The sequence below is a fragment of the Pantherophis guttatus genome, chromosome 2 (assembly GCF_059756535.1).
Source record: "Pantherophis guttatus breed Tessera chromosome 2, ASM5975653v1, whole genome shotgun sequence".
Taxonomy (NCBI): Eukaryota; Metazoa; Chordata; class Lepidosauria; order Squamata; family Colubridae; genus Pantherophis; species Pantherophis guttatus.
The window spans coordinates 125,225,780-125,246,642 of NC_142064.1; positions in this window are offsets into that span (position 1 = coordinate 125,225,780).

The following is a 20,863-nucleotide window of genomic DNA, read 5'->3' on the forward strand; positions in this document are numbered from 1 at the left end:
TTTCTTTTCTTTTCTTTTCTCTACCTTTCCTCACTTCTCTTTCCCCTTTCCGCTCCTCCCTCACTGCTCTTTTATTCACTTTTGTGTTTTGCATTTTATAATACTTTATAACTTAATAAAATGCTTTTTTAAAAAAGAATGTGTTAATGCACTCACTACACACTACAAGCACACACTACTCACTACTCACTACACACCACTCATTACACATAAAAGCACACACTTGCACAAATCTTTACACAGCTTAACAATGCACATATACATAGTGAAAATTTACAAATAGCAGGGATATGATTGAATTCTCCTACAGGCTACACACAAACAGTATAGTATTTTCCATTGCTTGGTCTGTGGGCAGATGATATAGCTATCAGAGAAACCTTAAACAGTTTTGGAATGAGAGATGGCTAAGGAATCCGATCTGCACGTGATGAAAGAAAGGCTGGATATAATGTGCTACAGATGTAGCACACATGTGGAACAAAGTAATTTTGCAGCCTCAGTATATGGTAAGAGTTAGTTATGCAATATGTAATTCAGACAGAGTCTAATACACCCACACTGAGTCCCGTGAATGTAACAAGCATCACCGCAAAGTGACAATATTTTATACAGTTCTTAAGGAACAGTATCTGCAAGATTGCATCTATTGTTCTCACATATGGACATACCTTTATCATTATTACCAGATGGAAGATTTCCATCCTGAATTCTTAGCGTAATAGTTATTATTTTCCATAACAATTTTATTTCTGAAATTTCTGAAATGCCAATCTCTCTGCTTCCTTCAACATTGTTTGGAAAACTTCTATCTTTTAAAGCTTTGGATAATGGTTAGGATCGCTAAACAGTTAGCTCCTCCATTGTCAAGTAAAAAGAACTGCTTTCACCCACTTTTACAGGAAAGTTTTGTGTCTCTTGTCACACTTGTATGGCATCCAGGTAGCTTGTGTATGCTATAAGTATAATAGTTGGGGATACAAGCATCCTACTAGCAGAGTTGATGCAATTAGCTTTTGGGCTTTTATAAAGTGTAATGTAGATATTTTCGCTTTGAGCCAAAAATGGGCAGAAATAGTAATGGATGCTAGTTCAAAGACAGGTAGAACTGCCTGGTCAGGTCAAAGATTGATAAAGTGATAATTCAGTGGAGAGATGAAAATGAATTTTCAAAGGTTCAGAATTTGGAGTGCACAGAGAAATGGATTGAAAACCCTTTTTTATCCACCATCCTAATGAGTTGGATTAAAGCTCCTATAATCCCCAGCCAAGAGACCAACACATTCAGAAGGCTGCAGGTTGAAGAAAACTGGTTTGGAAAAAGAAACAGCCTGAAGAACAAGAAATAAGTGTAAAGTATAAGGGTGGATGTAGGGCGTGAAACATGAAGCACAAAGATGGAGGAAACAGGAAGCCAAGGCAAGGTTTGACATATAAATTATACCAATTATGTATTATCATTTTGTTTTCAAGATCACCAGTAACATGTGATGTACAAAAGATAATTAATCCCTTCAAGACTATTACAGTAATGTTTCTCTGGCATGATTGGAGGCTGATGGATCAAACCTTATGAATTGGCATACTCCTCTATTTGCCAGGAAGAAACTCTTTTTTGATAGCTAGGCAGCTGATTGAGAAGTTACTGGCCAATCAACAGTGCCCTTTATCTCTGACCTTTGGCTATCCTAGTTGGGATTGATGGGCATTGGACTCAATCTGTAAAAATCAATTTACCTTGTGTAAGTAGATGCCCTCATTTTGTTTCCTCTCCCCTTTTTCTCACTTTTGGAAATGTCTTTTTAATTCTTCTGGATTTGGTCTTCTCCCTGAAAACTTTAGAATAATATTTATTATTATGACCTTATTGGCCTTCTGCAGAGCTGTAAAGACTTGGCATTTCTCCCATATACTGGATTGAGATGGCAGATACCATAAACTAATATGGCAATTAGTTTAACAAGTCACAGTCCTGTCTGATGACATCATAATAGCAATAGCACTTACTTATATAGCAGTGCTTTACAGCCCTCTCTAAGCAGTTTACAGAGTCAGCATATTGCTCCTAATAACCTGGGTCCTCATTTTACCTACCTTTGAAGCAGTGGTGGGTTTCAACATTTTTTACTACTGGTTCTGTGGGTGTGGCTTGGTGGCCATGGCATGGCTTGCTGGGCATGGCTTGCTGGGCATGGTAGGGAAAGGATACTGAAAAATCTCTATTCCCTCCCCAATCCAGGAAAAATTTACTGCAAAATCCCCATTTCCTCCTGACCAGCTGGGACTTGGGAGGCAGAGAATAGATGGGGTGGGGCCAGTCAAAATTTTTTACTACTGGTTCTCTGAACTACTCAAAATTTCTGCTACTGGTTCTCCAGAACTGGTCAGAACCTGCTGAAACCCACCTCTGCTCTGAAGGATGGAAGGCTGAGTCAACCTTAAGCAGGTGAGACTCAAACTGCTGGCAGTCAGCAGAAGTAGCCAACAACCACTGCATCACCATGGCTCTATAAAGTCCAACTGTGTGACTGTCCCTTGCCTATAATGGAAGCCTGGACATTCTAGTGCATATGGAGATAGGGTGGGCTGGAAGTTTGTGAGCCTTACTATGAGAATAGTAACTTGCATGCTTGTCCTGCTTTTTGTCTTTTAAATATAAAAGAGGAAGAGAGGTTTAAAAGAGGTTTTAAATATAAAAGTGGAACCACTGATTCATTTATCAGTTTTTTGGGGGAGTGAGGGCAAATTAGTATATAACCTGTTACAAGTGTTTTCTCTTTATGAGCTGTAAATGACAGCTTCCAAATTCTGTCCATGGTACTGATCCAACTGGTTAATGGTTTATTTGTTTGCTCATTTGGTTTACTCCCTTTATTTAATGGAGATTCATACAGCAAAGCTGTAAATTCATCTTTATTTAATCTTAGGTCTGAAGAGGCCCTGCCCATTCCCCCATCCTTTCTCAGGGCCTGTGGTTTGGCACAAAGCCACCAGAAAGTGAAAAATGGGCCCCTAAGTAAAAGGTCATCAAGTACTAACCAGTCTCATGTGAAAGCTGAGCTTGAAGCTATAATAGTAGTCAACTTGGAGATATATTAAAATTTTAAAGTGTGAATGCCCTGATTTTCCCATAGAGGGAAAGGTTGGCTTATGTGGTTTCCAGAAGCATTTTTATGTAGACATTTATGGAATAAACAGAAGTAAATTTAATATAAATATAAAAGAGGCTTTTGCAATGCATTTTGCAATTCTGTTGGGCTATGAAAGGGACTTCTTTTCCATTTTATTCGCATGGATGACCTATTGTTTTTCTTCTTCTTCATCATCATCATCATCCTCAATTGGGGACTTAAGATAGCCAGCCCTATAATTATATCATACAAGCAGATGAGATTTTATTGAGACCTCTGACTATCTGCTGCCATATTTGGGTGGGAGATCAGTAGTAAATGGCAAGTTGTAGATTAGAGTGGGAAATCAGACATAATGAAAAAAGCCAGTGGCAAATTACTTCTATGTTATTACACCAGGATTTATGTTTAACTCAAGAGAGTCTTTACTTACAGAATGGATTAATCTAGCCCTGTCATCTTTGAGCAGCTCCACCTCTGTTGTTCCTCCCCAATATTTACTTTATCCCCCATAAGTCCAACAGAGAATTGTATCCATAATTCTTCTTCCCCATCTGTTGAAGATGCTTAAGTTTGGATTCCTGTACTGAGAAAGGATTAGATTCAGTCACCTAAATCAGGCATATTGGCTGAGGATTCTGGAATTGGTCCACACATCTTAAAGTTTCCAAGGCTATGAAACACTGAACTAAAAACAGATAGTCCTCAACTTACAACAATTCATTTAGTGACCATTCAAAGTTACAACAGCACTGAAAAAAGTACTTATGACCATTTTCCACACATGACCATTGCAGCATCCCCATGGTCACCTGATAAAAATTCAGACGCTTGGCAACTGACTCATATTTATGATGGTTGCCGTGTCCGAGGGTCATCTGATCCTCTTTTGCAACCTCCTAAGTCAGTCGGGAAGCCATTTAACAACCATGTTACTAACCTAACCTGCCTGCAATTTGGCAGTTCAAATCCTACCAGGCTCAAGGTTGACTTAGCCTTCCATCCTTCCGAGGTTGGAAAAATGAGGACCCAAATTGTTGGGGACAATACGCTGACTCTGTAAACTGCTTAGAGAGGGCTGTAAAGCACTTTAAAGTGGTATATAAGTCTAAGTGCTGTTGCTATTAATAACTACAGGGATTCACTTAATAACTATAGCAAGAAAGGTCGTAAAATGGGGTAAAACTCAACAAATGTTTCACTTAGCAACAGAAATTTTGGGCTCACATGTGATCATATGTTGAGGACTACCTGTAATCCCTTCAACATTAAGATTTTGTGTCTAGTTAGGCTGAGGCCTGAATTCTGCACTTGCCTTGTAGGTTCACTGCAAGCCTGCCTTAAGCAAAAGCTGTTTTGAAACAGCTCCTCTCTTGTTGCTAATTAATTTTATGAAATCCCAGTTAGTTGTTTTCAATCATTTGTTCCTCATCAGTGATTGCATAACCTCTATGGATGCCATATGCTAAATAAATAAATAAAGTATATATTGATGTCAAAGTGTAAATTTTCCTATCACAGGTGAAGGGACTTAAATCTGATTTTTTAAAAAACCGCCAAGAATGCTGAATCTTTTCCAGAAATATGAATCAATGTGGGAAAAAAAAACCCTCAGGTTTTTATTGTTGAATGTGGGGAGGGGAGTAACATGAAATTGGAGCTTGCCAAATTCACAGCGCTGTCCCAGGTATTTCTATAATGAACACATGAATAATCCTGAAAATGCTTGAGGCAGCACAAGTATTTAATTAAAATGTTGAAACCCACTCCCCTGCCTGGGGTTCAAAAGGTTCAGGGAATAGATCCTCCCCCCTCCCCCAAATGCTAATGGCTGCTGCTTCCTTCCTTCCAGATTAGGAACGTTTGCTTAATTTTTCCTCGCTTATTAAGATTCTTGGCTTATTAAATCTCTTCAGTAAGTCAAGGAGTCCATCCTCCCTGTTTACTTTTGGTTTTGTCTTAGGATGCTGCACAAACCTAACTGCTGTAGCTTGTAAGCCACAGTTTATGATGTAGAATCTTCTGAAAACCATGATTATGATTTATGGAGCAGTTTATGGCTAAACAAACCCTGGCTTAATGCCATATCTGAGCAGGTGAAGGCTTCCCAGTCTCATCACAGCTTCCTCAGAAAATCTGCAGGAAGGAAAGCAAATGCTGTAATTCTGCTGAGCTTATGCTGAGCTCCTACAATTAGTTTTGACTTGATGGATAGCAACTCCCAGACTTTCTCCTGCTAATGAAGGAAGTGCTGCCAATCATTATAATTGGCCAGCTCATATGCTGCACTTGTGCATACATGTAAGCATCATATGGCGCAGGAAGTACAATATCTGAATCAGCCATTTCACCCTAGTGCTTGAAGAAGAGGAACTCAAAGTGATTTCTTAGGGTTCCCCCCCCTTCTTTTTAATTATGTATGTCCAGGGCTCTTTGTCTTAAATGGTATAGGGTCTTCTGCTAGAGCAGGGGGTTGGAATAGATGACCTCCAAGGTCCCTTCCAACTCTGATGATGTTCTATGTACTTCAGCCATGCTTACATAAACAATTAATGTTCATAAATATTAGAGATTGTCAAAAATGTTTCAATGTTAATAAGTTCTCCCCACCCTGATATAAATAGACTGATGGTCATGTATTCAAGCCAGCAATGAAACTGTTATATATTCAAGACTGCACTGTTGAGTAAAAAAAAAAACAACAACTAGTAGTTGAATTTAATGGCTAAAATGAGCTGTAGTTCCAGGTGCATCTGTAGTGGGAAGGGGTGCAGGAAAGCTAAGATTCTGGTTGTGACTGCATGTTCAAAACCCGGCCTTTTTTTGCATGCATTGCACATGCAGCACTGGTTAAAGGGGGGCAGAGTTTCAACCCCACGAACATGGACATCATCTTGACCATTTCTGAGCTTCTCTGCTAAAAACGCATATTCTCCATTCCAAAGAAAAAGAAGAAGAAAAAGGCATTCAAGAGATTCCAATATGGACAGTCACGTTTTAAATATTAAATTATGCTGTTACTAAAGCTAAACCTAGATTCAAATACCGCAGACATCTCAGCATCTTTTGATGATGCTGTATCGATATGTGGCAACGGAATGCAAGATTCTGTGGTCTGGAAGTGTTTCAGGGTTAGACTACATCCAAACAAAGTGAACAGCTTCTTCTCTGGAATAATCACCCCCAGAAAATGATTATTCATTCCCACAACAGCCAAATCTGTGTACTCCAGGGGGAAAACATAATGTTCTGCTGAATTGGCATATTAGGTTCCTGGGGCATGGATTTTTGCATATATCTAATAAGTAAACACCAGAGGTGTGCAGAGTCTAAGCAATATGGCTTGAGGCCCTAATTTAGATCTTGGGGAATGATCTAATCCAGTTCAGGTATTTCTGGATGTGATCCAATCTGATCTGATACCAAAACCAAGGTACTGATTGAAGCTACACACACACACTTTTTTTTTTTCTTCCTCAAATCTAATTTCAAAAAACAACCCTTGTGGAAGTTTTTCCTCAGCAATAAATATGAATTGTTAGGATCAGTTAGCACTTTTCAAGGATTAAACGTATTAGTTTAAGCAAATTGATCTAGCAGTCTTAAAATTGTCAGTGTTTTAAGTGCTTATAATTATACTGCTGGGAACAGAATAATGAGATTTGCAGTGGTACCATAAAGATCACCGAGGAACACTGGTGCAAAACAGAGAAGTTTAGGAGTACTGTGCAAAGGAAGAGGGTATTTATAAAAAAATGTAAATTTGCTAAATACAGTGAGTCTTATTTATTCAAGGCATGCTAGGACTCAAACTCAGGTTGGTAGAATTCATTAGCCTGCCTGCCTTCTTTATTTATTTTAGTATGTACTGCTATACAATGGTGTTATAAAACCCATGGATTCTGTCCTCTGTATTTTGGAATTACATGTTGACATGGATTAAAACAAATCAATGATAGCATGGCTCTTATAAGCCTTGATGATGGGTTGGGACTTAGGTGGCAGATAATAGATGCAGGCGGGGCCAGTCAGAATTTTTACTACCGGTTATCCAAAAAAAAAAAAAAAGGGATATGTAAAGAACCACTCTCTATAATTTAAAATAGTTTTTATTAAAGAGGAATGTGTATGTGATGGATTCTGAGAATTCAGAATAGGAATAGCTGACTTGAAATCAGAAATATGGATTAACAAAGTACTATTTGTTTTTCCTGAAATGTAAAATACTGTATAGACCATTGGATTTTAACCTCATACTTTTGAGCCTCATACATATACAATACTTCTGCATTTTTTCCAATAAACTGGATAGATAATGCTTTATAGAAATCATCTTGTCCCTTTTCTCTGGAGACCTTGAAGTAGATTCCAAGATTAATTTAAGATGAAACCAGTAGCAACAAAGATAATTGTGTGCCTTAATGGAATGCATTGTCCAGAAATGTTAAAAGGGACCCGATATTCTACAGGCCTTCCACAAGAGGTCCTCCTTCACTTGGCTGTAAGCAACTATTGTTCATACATGCTTCATCCAAAACATCCTTCTACCACCCTTACATAAGTATAACTTTCTTTTTCAGCTGGCAATAACTATGACTGCATTTTGTAGGTTTTATCCATCCACACTATAGAATTGGGCAAATGCTTATGGTTTTATTTTGAATACCTGAGTTGGATTCAAATTTAATCAGATTTACAACAGAAATCATTAGAACTTACAATTAGTTCTGAAAATGTAATGGTCTGCATTCATTTCTTCCCCCCCCCCCTTGTTTTCTGCATCATGAGAAAAATACATCTTGCCCTATAATGTTAAGCCCAGGCTGCAAACAATCTGGACAAGTACAAGATGGAACTCTCAATCCTCTGGGTTGTTTGCAACCTAGATCTGCCAGTCCTATTAATGGTCTACTACTTGATTCTGTGGTCTACTTGATTCTGATTTATGATTTGATGCATACACTTAATTGTTGTGGTTTTAAAACATGGTTGGTGGCTCAAATGAACCAAAGCATTCTAGCTTGTTCAACAAACCAGAATATTCAAGCACTATTGTAGAGCATCCCCAAGCTTTTTTGGTGGGGGTTAAAATGACCAGAAAAACCAATTTGATGTATTCCCTGCTCCATTCTCTAACTGTTCACATTGATCAAGCTTGCAACATCTGGATTTGTGAAGTTTTCAAAATTCTCACAATTAGATATTTCTACAATGGTGTGACTTGCTTGATCCAGCTGCCAGGATGGAAAGAAACTCTCCTCCCTCCCTACAAGATTATGAATCCATTTTTTCCAGAAATACCAGTTGCCTTACCAGCACTAAAAAATCCCCATCCCCCTTTCCTGGTTCCTGATCTTTATCTCCTTCATCTGCACCAAGGTCAGAGAGCATGGAAAAGAGAGCTAACAGGCCACGCCTGCCTCAAGGGAAGAAAAACAAACTAGTTGTGTTTCTTATCTATAGCAGGAGGGAGCAAAGAAAACAGGCTTTTTCCATTCGGGAAGGAATTAAGTACAAATATATCTCTCGAATGTTGGCTGGACTGAGGCGGGTTTCAAGTATGTTAGCAAAATGTTCATTTCAAGTCTCACTGGCATAATTCATGGAAGAATTAGATTTGATCCTTGGCATTTGAGGAAGGCGTGAGAAACTCCCTGTTTTTTGAAATTTTTGGATTCTGCCAGGGAATCCATGGCAGGGAATAGCAAACAAGCACCACATTTTGCAGGACAAGAAAGGTTTGGGGATTTGAAGAGGGAAGCAACAAAGGCAATGTTCATACAAAAGGCATAACGTGTAGCTGTTTATTCAACGAAATGTAATTTTGGAGGGGATGATACATACATTAATCCATAGACTAACCACAAAGGCTATGGGGTAAACCAGCTTGCAGTTCAGGACATTGTATAAACACAACCAAAGAAAACCACGGACTTTGTAAAATCATGGCTTTCCCCAATAACCCTGACCAGATTTTCCTCACCTGGTGCTTGCTTAGGTGCATTTGAACCACTGGTGGGATTCAGCCGGTTGTGGGTATCCCAGGGTCGTGCGATCCCCTTTTGCAACTTCCTAACGAGCAAAGTCAACGGTGGCTGCCAGATTCATGGAACGACCGGGTTATTAACTAACCCACTGCGGTGATTCACTTAACAACCGTAGCAAGAAAGGCTGTGAAATGGGGCCAAGCTCACTTAACAAATGCCTCAACTTAACAAGAGAAATGTAGTTAAATTTCTGGCTGGCCCCTCCCCTCCCCGCTCCTTAAAGGAGTCCCCACACACCCCATTTTGGCTCCCAGGTAAGTGCAGGGAGGCCGAGTGCTGCCTGTTACACCCCCTGGCCATGCTCACCCAACCGGTCATTAGGGCAGAGAACCAGTTGTTAAATTTTTTGAATCCCACCACTGATTTGAACTATAACTTCCAAGCATTCCCAACAAGCAGGAGCAACCCTCAACTGGGGAGAAATTTAGGCGGCTGAAAACCCCATCTCATCTGGATGGTATCAGGTTTAAGATTAGACCAGTTTAAAGATCTGGCTATTGTCTTTTTAAACAGCCATTTGAGATGTAGAAGTCAGCAGGTGCACCTTTGGCCAGTTTAGGCATAAGCGGGGACCACTTGCTAATTGCTGCTCATTAAAGTGATGATTAAAAGTGCAGGATAAAAGGGGGAAAACTGGTATTCCTCAAATAAGGTTTTTTTTTTTTTTTTTTTAATGACAGTTCATTTAGGACAATTTGAAAAGCTTGGCTTGAAAACTTCATCTCCTTCCAAGTTGTTCTGTTTTTCCTGGCAAAGCCCAATACTCACCTACCTGGGGCTGTTCTTGGCTGCTGTTGTAAACAATTAATGATGATTCAGGCACAGCTTGTGAAATAATCTGATCATATGAGACTGAACAGAGTTAAGTGCTTGATTTAATGGGACAATTACAGGCATCCTTTCTTTTACTGCCCAGTTTTTGCTGGCTTAGGTATTCACAGCTGGGTAAATACCGAAGGAAAAAACCAGCAGTCTTGCTTCAATGATGAGGATCTCCAACGGAGGTTAGAAAAACAAATAAAAACTGTGTTCTGATAAAATGCTTGATTTATTTATATTATGTTCTTATCCTTCTTGCAGTGTTAATGTAGCATATTAAGTTTTCTTTATGTACTCCTTTCTCTGATCCCTAGGAAAGCAAAGGAAGCTGAGATAGCTGAGCTTAGCTGTTGTCTTAAATCAGAATTTGTACTGATAGAAGAGAATATTTGAAACTCAAGGTTGAACTGTAGGGTCTCTGAGTTTGGTTGTTTTCTTGCAGTCATTTCTTTGGCAAAACTAGGTAACACTATCAGTGCTAACCCCACTCCCTTCCAGCACTGATGATACTACATAGTTTAGTAATAAAACATCTGCAAGAAAACAAACAAGTTCAGAGAGCACTAAGGACCTTATACTAAAATTTGTGTTTACCATCAGGCGTCAAATGAGATACAGTGAGATGTTTCACATAATATACTGTAAATAGTGATAGGACTTAGACTTATATAGTGCTTCACAGTGCTTTATGGCCCTCTCTAAGCGGTTTACAGAGTCAGCATATTGCCCCAGTAATCTGGGTCCTCATTTTACCAACTTGGAAGGCTGAGTCAAACTTGAGCCAGTGAGAAACAAACTGCTGGCAATCGGCTGTCAGCAGAAGTAGCCTGCAATTCTGCATTCTAACCACTGCACCACCACAGCTCATAAATCATGGTGTAAGGCTGCAAGAACAGGAATTGTGTATAGTGCCAGTCCAAAGAATCTATACCTCAGTGCAATGTGAGAACCAAGTCCTAGTGGCTCCATTTCAACTTCTTCTCTCTGGAAAAATCTGCAACTCTCGAGAGCATGTCCTATATTGCAATGTTGGTTATAGCACACTGCCTGGCATTTATGGAAGCTACTGTCACAGGCTGCAGTAATAGCCACTTGTTCAAATGAGATCATAGTCAATTAGTTGTGATAGCCAGGTTGGGATTCTGGTTCATACTGTAGAATTCTCAGCCAGCCTAATGATTGTTAGGTTGGGGAAAGGAAGTACTAAAATGTCTTTCAGGCAGATGAACAAAGCAAAAGAAAAGGAGTAAAAAGGTGTGGGAACTTGTGAAGAATGCAAAAAGCTCCAGCATCCTATATAGCTTGGGTGGGGGTTGGAGTAAATGACTTAGAAGTCCCTTTCAACTCTGTTAATCTGTTAAATCTACAGTACTTGTGACTGTATCTGCAGGCCATGATGGCAAGTAGTTTCATTGCTCTTTTCCTATCCTATATTTCACTTTTTGTCTCTAACATATGGAAGTCAAAATCACATACAAATACATAACCAAAGTTAAACAATAATTATTCTGTGAAAAAGTTAAATATTATATAGTAATTTTTCTTCTTCTATTCAATTGTATCCAATTCTCAGAGACTATTTGGACAAGTCCCTGTCTAATTTATTGACAAATGAGTTAAAGACCTTAACATTTCTTATATTGGATATCTAATATTCATCCTTTTTAAAACATTCTTTGAGGGGTTCCAGTAAACACAAAATATTTTATAGTGAATTAATTTCATTTTTAAATCGTATGTTTCATTTTCTAACATTATGATCCATTGATTATCTAAAACTGGATACTCCATTTTTTTTATTACATGGTCCAAATACTTAACTATATGTGACTTCAATTTTTCTTTGTAAAATGGAATTGTTAGTTTCTGTTCAAGTTCAACACCTCTTAAAGAAGGTACAATCACAGGTAATTGGAGACTGTTAAATCGTTGGGACCATACTGGTTAGTTAATACACATTTCAATTGTATATAATGCCACACATATATTATAAGCACAGCAAATTCAAAATATTTCAAAAACCTGAAAGCAACTATTGGGAATCAACTGATTTAAAGTACTAACTGCTTGTTTAACACAAGCATTGCAATAAAATATCTAACCCACAATTTTCATATTCAAGTAATGTGATAACATCTGTTTCTCATGTGATTGGAATCAAAATGTAACTACTTACCTATTAACTACCTATGTCTAGCAGCTTTCAAAACATAAAACAATGTCCCAGCGTAATATTGTATATCTGGACCCTAAAAGTTTCCAACATTTCAAAGATATTATATGCTGCTCTCCCAACAGTACCAAAGAGAAGGGCAATCATTATAAGTTTCATTCCAAAACAATACAGGTGTTAAAATAAAAATTCAGTAATGTGGTTGAAAATCTAGTGAGTAAAAGGCACCATCAACACAAGATAAGAATCAGTTTAGTCTAGAGCAGTAGTGTCCAACCTTAGCATCTTTAAGACTTGTGGACTTCAACTCCCAGAATTCCCCTGCAAGTCTTAAAGTTGCCAAGGCTGGACATTCCTGATTTAGTGGTTATGACACCAGGCTAGAAACCAGGAGACTATGAGTTCTAGTCCTCTTTTAGGCATGAAGACCAGCTGAGGGATTTGGTGGCAGGCACTCTTTCTCGGCCCAACCCACCTCACAGGGTTGTTGTTGTGGGGAAAATAGGAGGGATATTAGGTACGTTCATCACCTTGAGATAGAATATAACAAATGCAGGATATGAATAAATAAATAAGCTAGATGCAATTTAATGCAAGGGCTTTAACCTGAAGATAATTGTTTCAATAGTGTTATTTCAGGCTGGTTTAGGAAAAACAGGCAGCCTTTACCCTGCAGCCAGGAGAAAGGCAGAGATATAGTACTATTAGCCCATAAGTCAAAGAAAGCATTAATCCACCTGAATTTAGCCTACCTTTTAGATGTCTTGCGAAATAGTTTACAATAGGGTTAGCTCTGAGATTAACTCAACTTCGTCAAAGGCCAAGCCTAGTAAATGTAATGCACCAGCTGCCTTGCACAAAGATCAAGAATCGAATGGATAGCGAGAGCCACACACTGACCAATTCTGTCTGGAGCCATACATGATCCTATGTGTTTTGTGCTTGAAAAGAACATAAAACAAACACCTTCTCAGTATTCTCAAATACTATATACCAGGGGTAAAATGCACTTACCTTCACTACCGGATTGCAAATGTGAGCATGTGCACCTTTTCTGCTCATGCACAGAGCCTTTTGTGCATGTGCAGAGGGTCAGCGCACGGGATGTGATGACCTCCCGGGCAGGTAGGCGGAGCCTCCTGCTGCCGGCCCTACTGGATGGAGCGAACCGGATAGATCCAGCTGGATTTCACCACTGCTATATGCTGTATTCTCAAATACTGTACAGTATTCTCAAAGCAATTGACTATCCACAGTGTACAACTCCATATATCAGTTCTATCCCATCTATCCCAATTTTCCACAATCCCCATAATAGTAAAAAAAAAAAGAAAATGTAAACAACTAGGAGTACGAACTGTCCATAGTATTCATTACTGTCTCTTCATAGACAGCATAATTCTCAAACTGAGAACAGTATAGTTCTCAAACTTTTCCCACTTGCATGATGATTTAGAAGGAAAATGAGTGGCACTTGGATTTTGCTACCATCTGGTGTTAAGAGCACAAATACTTTTCTTTTAATCTAAGGCATGGGTGTCAAACTCGCTGCACCACATTGCTGTCACGTGATATTTTGCAATGTTTTCCCCCTTCGCGGAGCTGGAGTGCGTGTGGCGTGCATGTGACACATCTGACCTGCAGGCCACCAGTTTGACACCCCTGACCTAAGGTGTCTTTTAAACCCAGCCACCATAGAAGCCATAGTTCAGGACTGTCTTTTGTAAACCAGGTCTATTACTATTTTGAATTTTAAAAATTAGATTTCAGACCTATAGTCCAAATATGGCTGAGTGGTCTATAGCTTAGTATGGGGTATGTATCCATCCTATTGTGGCTTATTCAACAAAACTATGGTTAAATTAATCATGGCCTAGCATAGCCTATAAATGTAACTAATACAATCTTTGGATTTCGTTCTCACTGCAGATATTATCCTGGAATAGAATAGCTGGAAAGGTGGTGCCATATTAAAGATGGGTGTACTTGGGGCATATGAGCTATTCTGTTCTTATCCTACATTCATTGTAAAGCTAAGTGCACATGGCTGCTGTGTTTTTTGCATTTCATAAATGTTTGGTCCCCTAGTTCAGTTTTTGCATTCTGTGTGTATATCTATCTATCTATCTTGTCAGATGTAAATGCCTTATTCTCTAATGTGTAAATAGTATATGAATGGGATATCAGGGGTTAACTTATTCTTCAATTCCTAATGTATTCATGATTCACCACTCCCACTTATAGCTCCACCCATTGTATATATAAGGAGCCACCTTCACCCTTTTCCTCGCTTCTATCTGTGATTATTCAGTGAATATAGAATGCCTATTGTAAATAAAAGGAAGTATATTTAAACCTTTAATTCTTACTATTATTATTGAGTCTGATCCTGAAAATATTGCAACAAGCTGGTAGCAGAGGATGGTTAATTGACTCAATAAAAAACTTAAAAATGTCTAAGAAGGATAGGCCCAACACCAGAGCCTACAGCAAAGAAATGGAAACAGAACAAGAAATAATCAACGAATCCACAAACGCAATTTCAAGAGAATCCGAAGAATACACCACTGAAGACGAAGAAATAATAGATGAAAATGATGACCAGGAGGAAATCGAAATAAAGAATAACGAACTCAGGTCAGAGATATTAAAACTATTAAAAAGCCAGAAGAATGATGAAAGCCTCATCGCGAACCTCCAAGAAATGCTGAAGAACAGCGGAGCAGCGAGAGAGAAAAACATCACTAATGAGAAGTCTAAAGAACCAAAAATAGTAAGTGATATGACTACAGAGAAAGTCATTAAGAAGAAGAAAAAATGTGATCCCGCGCGAAATTTTGAATGGCAGCCATCTTGGTTTCAACAGGCCTCCAAGGTGAACGAAGCAGAGCCAATCAAAATGCTCAGTTCAAAATTTCTGGCGCGAAAAACGTTATCAGATAACGAAAATGAAAAAGAGGATTCAAACTCCTCGGAAGAGTCAGAATCAGAAAGTGAAGGTGACTCAACGAAATCCCAAGTAAAGTCAGCGATGAAAACGCTTCTTGCTGCATTTGGGCCAAAACTAAAAATTATCAAAAAGCCGCCTAAGAAGAGAGCGAGCAAGCCGATACCTCAAGACCTGCCCGCTCCCATCCTGACTTCGAGAGCGACGACGCCCGAACCTAGAGAGCCTTGTCGATTCCGCCCTACACCACAGACCGAAGCAAGTGACAACGCCCACAAAAGAAAAAGAAGAGCAGCCGCCGTCGCCAGAACTCCCAAGGCCGAACCAGAGACCGACTCGTCTGAAGAGGAGCAGAGCGAGCGAGCCGCGATGGAGAGAACCTTCCACGACGACGTCAAAGAAGAAATGGACAACGCGCATGCGCGAAACTACACAGACGGTCCGGGAAGACATGAACTGGTGAGAGAACCACGCAGACTCGTTGCGAGCATCCCCATGCCGTTTTGCAATTTTCTACACTTGCGAGACCACGGACTACCTCAGGTTGTAAGTAATGGACAGAATAATGTGGGAAACTTACCCAGTGACTTCCCAAAACTAAGGGTTGATGGCATTAATTTGCAAGAATGGTATCAACAGCTCCAGGTTGTCTTTATGAAGGAAAACTTACTATTCTTTATCACTAGTCCCCCAAAAAGACCTTGGACTTTAAAAATAGATTGTCTACACCATAGAGCTTTTTTCTTAATAATATCTAGTGTGTCTCCTGCAATGTATCATAGCATCAAACCAAATCTGACTGTTTCAGAAATTATTCAATGCATGTTTAATTTGTTTCACAGCGACAGTGTAGCTACCACCACAAGAATATCTAAGGATTTCTTTTCATCTAGGGTAAAACCAGGGGTTTCCATAAGTGAGCATTTAATATCTTTAAACAAAGTAAGAGCTGAGCTGCACTTGAGGGGGGAGGTGATTTCAGACCAAACAATGAAAAGTGTTATTATCAACTCACTTGATTCATCATGGGATAGTTTTATGTCACATTTAGACACTATCAATCTAGGATATTTATCCATAGAAAGTCTATCCAACAAATTGATAGCAGAAGACAATTCGAGAAAAAATCGTTCTAGCAATCACACAGAACACAAACCTTTTAGGAAAGTAGCTTTCCAAGAAAAATATAATGAAACATACAAATGTCACAATTGTGGATCCAGGGAACACAATAGAAGAGATTGCCCCAAAATTTCAAAGGAAAGACATAGGTCAGAATATAGGAACAAATACAATTATAGACAGTCCTCCATAGATAGACATAGATATAGAAGCCCACTAAATTACAGAGAAAATAGAGGGGGCAGAGAAAATTCAAAGGATAGAAAATCTGGTTCACTGAATGGACTAAATAAACAAGACAACACTAAAATACAGCAAAATGAGAACAATAATTGGCTTATTGATTCTGGAGCAACTAATCACACCACTAATAACAAAAATATATTGTCTTCATTTACAGAAGATAAATTTGTAATAAAGGTAGCTAACCAAGAGAAGGTTCAAGTATTAGGCAGAGGGAATGTAACTTTGCCTGGTCTAGGAAAAATAGAGGGGGTATTGTTAATACCTGAAATACCTCATAACATACTAAGTGCCATAAAACTAAGTAGAGATTCTGACATTAATATAGTTTTCTCAAAGGGAAAAGCGACTTTGGAGAAGAATAAAACAAATGTAGGCACTGTAATGATTAAAGGAGGCCTACCTTATCTGATAATAAAGGAAGAATGGTTGCATAACATTGATTCAAATATAGAAGATTGTATTGAGGCAGATGATGAAAACATTAGCAACAGTGACAATGATGAATGTAAAATATCTCATGATCATACAGATGCACACGATAAAAAAAAACCAAAAATAGGTAAGCCAATTCATGATGAGTGTGCTCACATCTTACATAGGAAGTTAGGACATGCCAGTTTTCCTGTAGTACAAAAAATGACTGAACACGCAGAAGGTGTCAAAATAAAAAATTGTGAAAACTATTTGGAATGCTCAGTATGTAAATCTACAAAACTAAAAACTAGTCCCAGGCCAAGAAAATCTACTAGATCAACTAACAAAATTTTTGACTTAGTACACATGGACCTAGTAGGTCCATTAACCCCATCAATCACTTATAGAAAACGTTACTTCCTGACAATAGTAGACGATTATAGTCGTTATGGGTTTGTTTACACATTAAAACATAAAGATGAAACCTTTCAAAAATTTAGGGAATTTTACAAACGCATAGAAACACAACACAATATCAGAATAAAACAAATTATGACAGATAGGGGATGTGAATTCATGTCTAAAGAATTCTCCCAATGGTTAAAAGATAGAGGAATGCTACATTACACGTCTAGTCCATTTTCTGCGTTTCAGAACGGGATTGCAGAGAGAAAGAATTCCACATTACAAACAATGATTAGGTGCACATTGGAGGATGCTGGCTTAAGCAAACAATTTTGGTCAGAAGCCTTACATTATTCAAATTACACACAAAATAGAACCTGGTCCAGTATTATAAATAAGACACCATATGAAGTAATGTATAATAGGAAACCAAAATTAGCACACATACACATTTTCGGAGTCACTGCAGACGTACACATACCTAAACAGTTGAGAAGAAAGGGAGAAAATGTATCCAGAAGACTCAGATTCATGGGATACGAAACTGGCACCAAAGGATACAGATTCATTGATAATAATAACAAATTTATAGTTTCCAGAACAGCTGTGTTCCATGAACAGGCCAACTGGTCTAAATTACATCTTAATGAAATATTTCCAAATAAATGCAAAGAAACAAAATCTCATGAGGAAGGGACCATAGAAAAACAAAATATCAACAAACATAAAAGCAAAACCAAAACTTGGACAAATAGCCAACACAAAATAAAGACAGACACACTAACAAAAAAGGAAGCAAGATATTTGCATGATAACAATAGCAAACCTGAAAGAGCCATTAGGAACAACAGGAATCAAATGCCAAATAAATACAGAGATTACATAATGCATATGGATGGTGAACCAATAACACCTAATACATATGAAGAAGTGTTAAAACTTCCTCGTGAAGAAAAAGAAAAATGGGAACTAGCTATGAAGAAAGAGATGGAAAGTTTACAAGGATTAAATGTATTTACACCTGCAATAGCACCTAAAGATAAAACAATTATTGGTACCAGGTGGATATATAAAATTAAGAATTTAGAAGGAGGCAATACTCTATACAAAGCTAGATTAGTTGCACAGGGTTATGCACAGAAATATCCGGAGGACTATACTGACACGTATTCCCCCACAGTAAGAACAGAGAGTGTCAAAACAGCTCTAGTGGTAGCATCAGCACTCAACCTTGATGTATTTCAATATGACATACAGACTGCGTATCTACACGCGAAACTAGATAAGGAAATATATGTAAGAGCACCTCACAGTCAATACACCAACAAAAATGAAATTTGGTTGTTGAATAAGAGTTTATATGGATTAAAACAATCTGGTAAAAGATGGTATGATTGTTTAGTAAAAGTACTTAAGACCATGGATTTCAATGCTACCACTGCTGATAACTGTTTCTTTGTCAAAAAGGGTGATGATTACACTGAATTTGTATTGATTTATGTAGATGACATTTTATATATAGGAAAACACAAAGAGAGAAGAGAAACTTTTGTAAATAAGTTAAATGAACATTTCTCGTTGAAATCCCTAGGTAAAGTGAACAAATATCTTGGTGTCCAAATTAATAAGACTAGAAGGGGATTCAAACTTACTCAGAGAGATAAGATTATAGAACTTTTAAATAAATGCAATTTAATCAATGCCAAACCCTGTGATACCCCCATGCAAACTGATTTTCTTAGAAATACTGATGAATCTTCTCCTGAATTCAAGGATAACACATTTTATAGATCAATCATAGGTTCACTTCTTTATATATCTAATTGGACTAGGCCAGATATCGCCTTACCACTCAATTTACTATCCAGACACGTCAGCAAACCCACAATGTACCATTGGGAAGCTGTTAAAAGAATTTTAAGATATCTGAAAAGTACACTAGATTTTTGCTTAGTATTAGAACCTAGTGATAACAAAGAACCAAAGCTTGTATGTTACGCAGATGCGGATTGGGCTGGAGACACGTCATGCAGAAAAAGTACATCTGGTTATATTTTTCTCTTAAATGACTGTCCAGTTTACTGGTACACTGGTAAACAAGAACTAGTAGCCACTTCAACGACAGAAGCGGAATATGTTTGTTTATCCAAAGCTGCAAATAACCTTGTATGGTTTAACGATTTAATTTCAGATGTTTGGAAAAAACCTGCTTTGCCTTTTGTTATGCATGAAGACAATAAAGCAGCCATTGAAATATCTAGATCCGATGCCATTGGACAAAGGTCCAGGCATATAGACATAAAATTTAAACATGTGAGACAATTGTCTCAGGATGGATTTATTAAAGCAGTGCACTGTGATACTTCAGAACAATTAGCTGACATATTGACAAAGCCTTTACCTTCTAAACAGCACAAATATTTAACTTTTAAACTGTATATCTTGTATTGTCCCGAATCTGAATGTAATTGGTGTTGTATAACGAATCGGCATTTAGAGGGGGATTTGTCAGATGTAAATGCCTTATTCTCTAATGTGTAAATAGTATATGAATGGGATATCAGGGGTTAACTTATTCTTCAATTCCTAATGTATTCATGATTCACCACTCCCACTTATAGCTCCACCCATTGTATATATAAGGAGCCACCTTCACCCTTTTCCTTGCTTCTATCTGTGATTATTCAGTGAATATAGAATGCCTATTGTAAATAAAAGGAAGTATATTTAAACCTTTAATTCTTACTATTATTATTGAGTCTGATCCTGAAAATATTGCAACATATCTATCTATCTATCTATCTATCTATCTATCTATCTATCTATCTATCTATCTATATCTGAGCATATATATATATATCTCTGAGCAAAGAAAAGCATTTAATCCACCTGAGTTGAGCTCCAACTAAGGATGATACCTTCTGGAGCTGATTGTTTCAGCTCTTGGTTAGCAAAGGTGACTTTCAGGGAGGTTACCCCTCCCCCACTTCTCCTATTGAAAAAGAGCAGCTTCTCGGGCTTGGCCTTCTTCTCCCTTCCCTTTGTGAAATCTGAACCTTCTTCAGGACCCTCTGTCTCTTTGAGCCTCCCCCACCTTTCACTCTCTCAAAGAAAGGAGGCCAGCCTTTAAAAGGAAGAGATTAGATTGATTGCACCACTCGCTGGTGATAGCACGTACACTCATTCTCTGCAAGCTACAGGCAGCCCAATGCAATCATAGTCTCTTTTAAAGGTAAGTTTGGGTTCTTGCTTGACTCATTATTTGGCCTTTGTTGTGGCTGTTGTAGTAATTAAGGGAAAAGAAGTTGTCTCCAATAGTATCCCCTGCCAATTGTTCTGGCCTGGGAAATTCAGGAACCTGTCCACCTTTTAATCTGAATAATAGGGTTAAAATGGCTAGTGTTGTCCCTAAATCAGGGATAGGTTTGGGGTTTCATGTTGAGCCTCTAATGTGCTTTCAACAGTTCATGGAAAAGCAAAGGATTTGTTCATCAGATGAGAAAGGGCCCATTCACTCTTGGTCTCCTTCCTTTAGGTCCCTTAAGATGGGGTTTCTAAA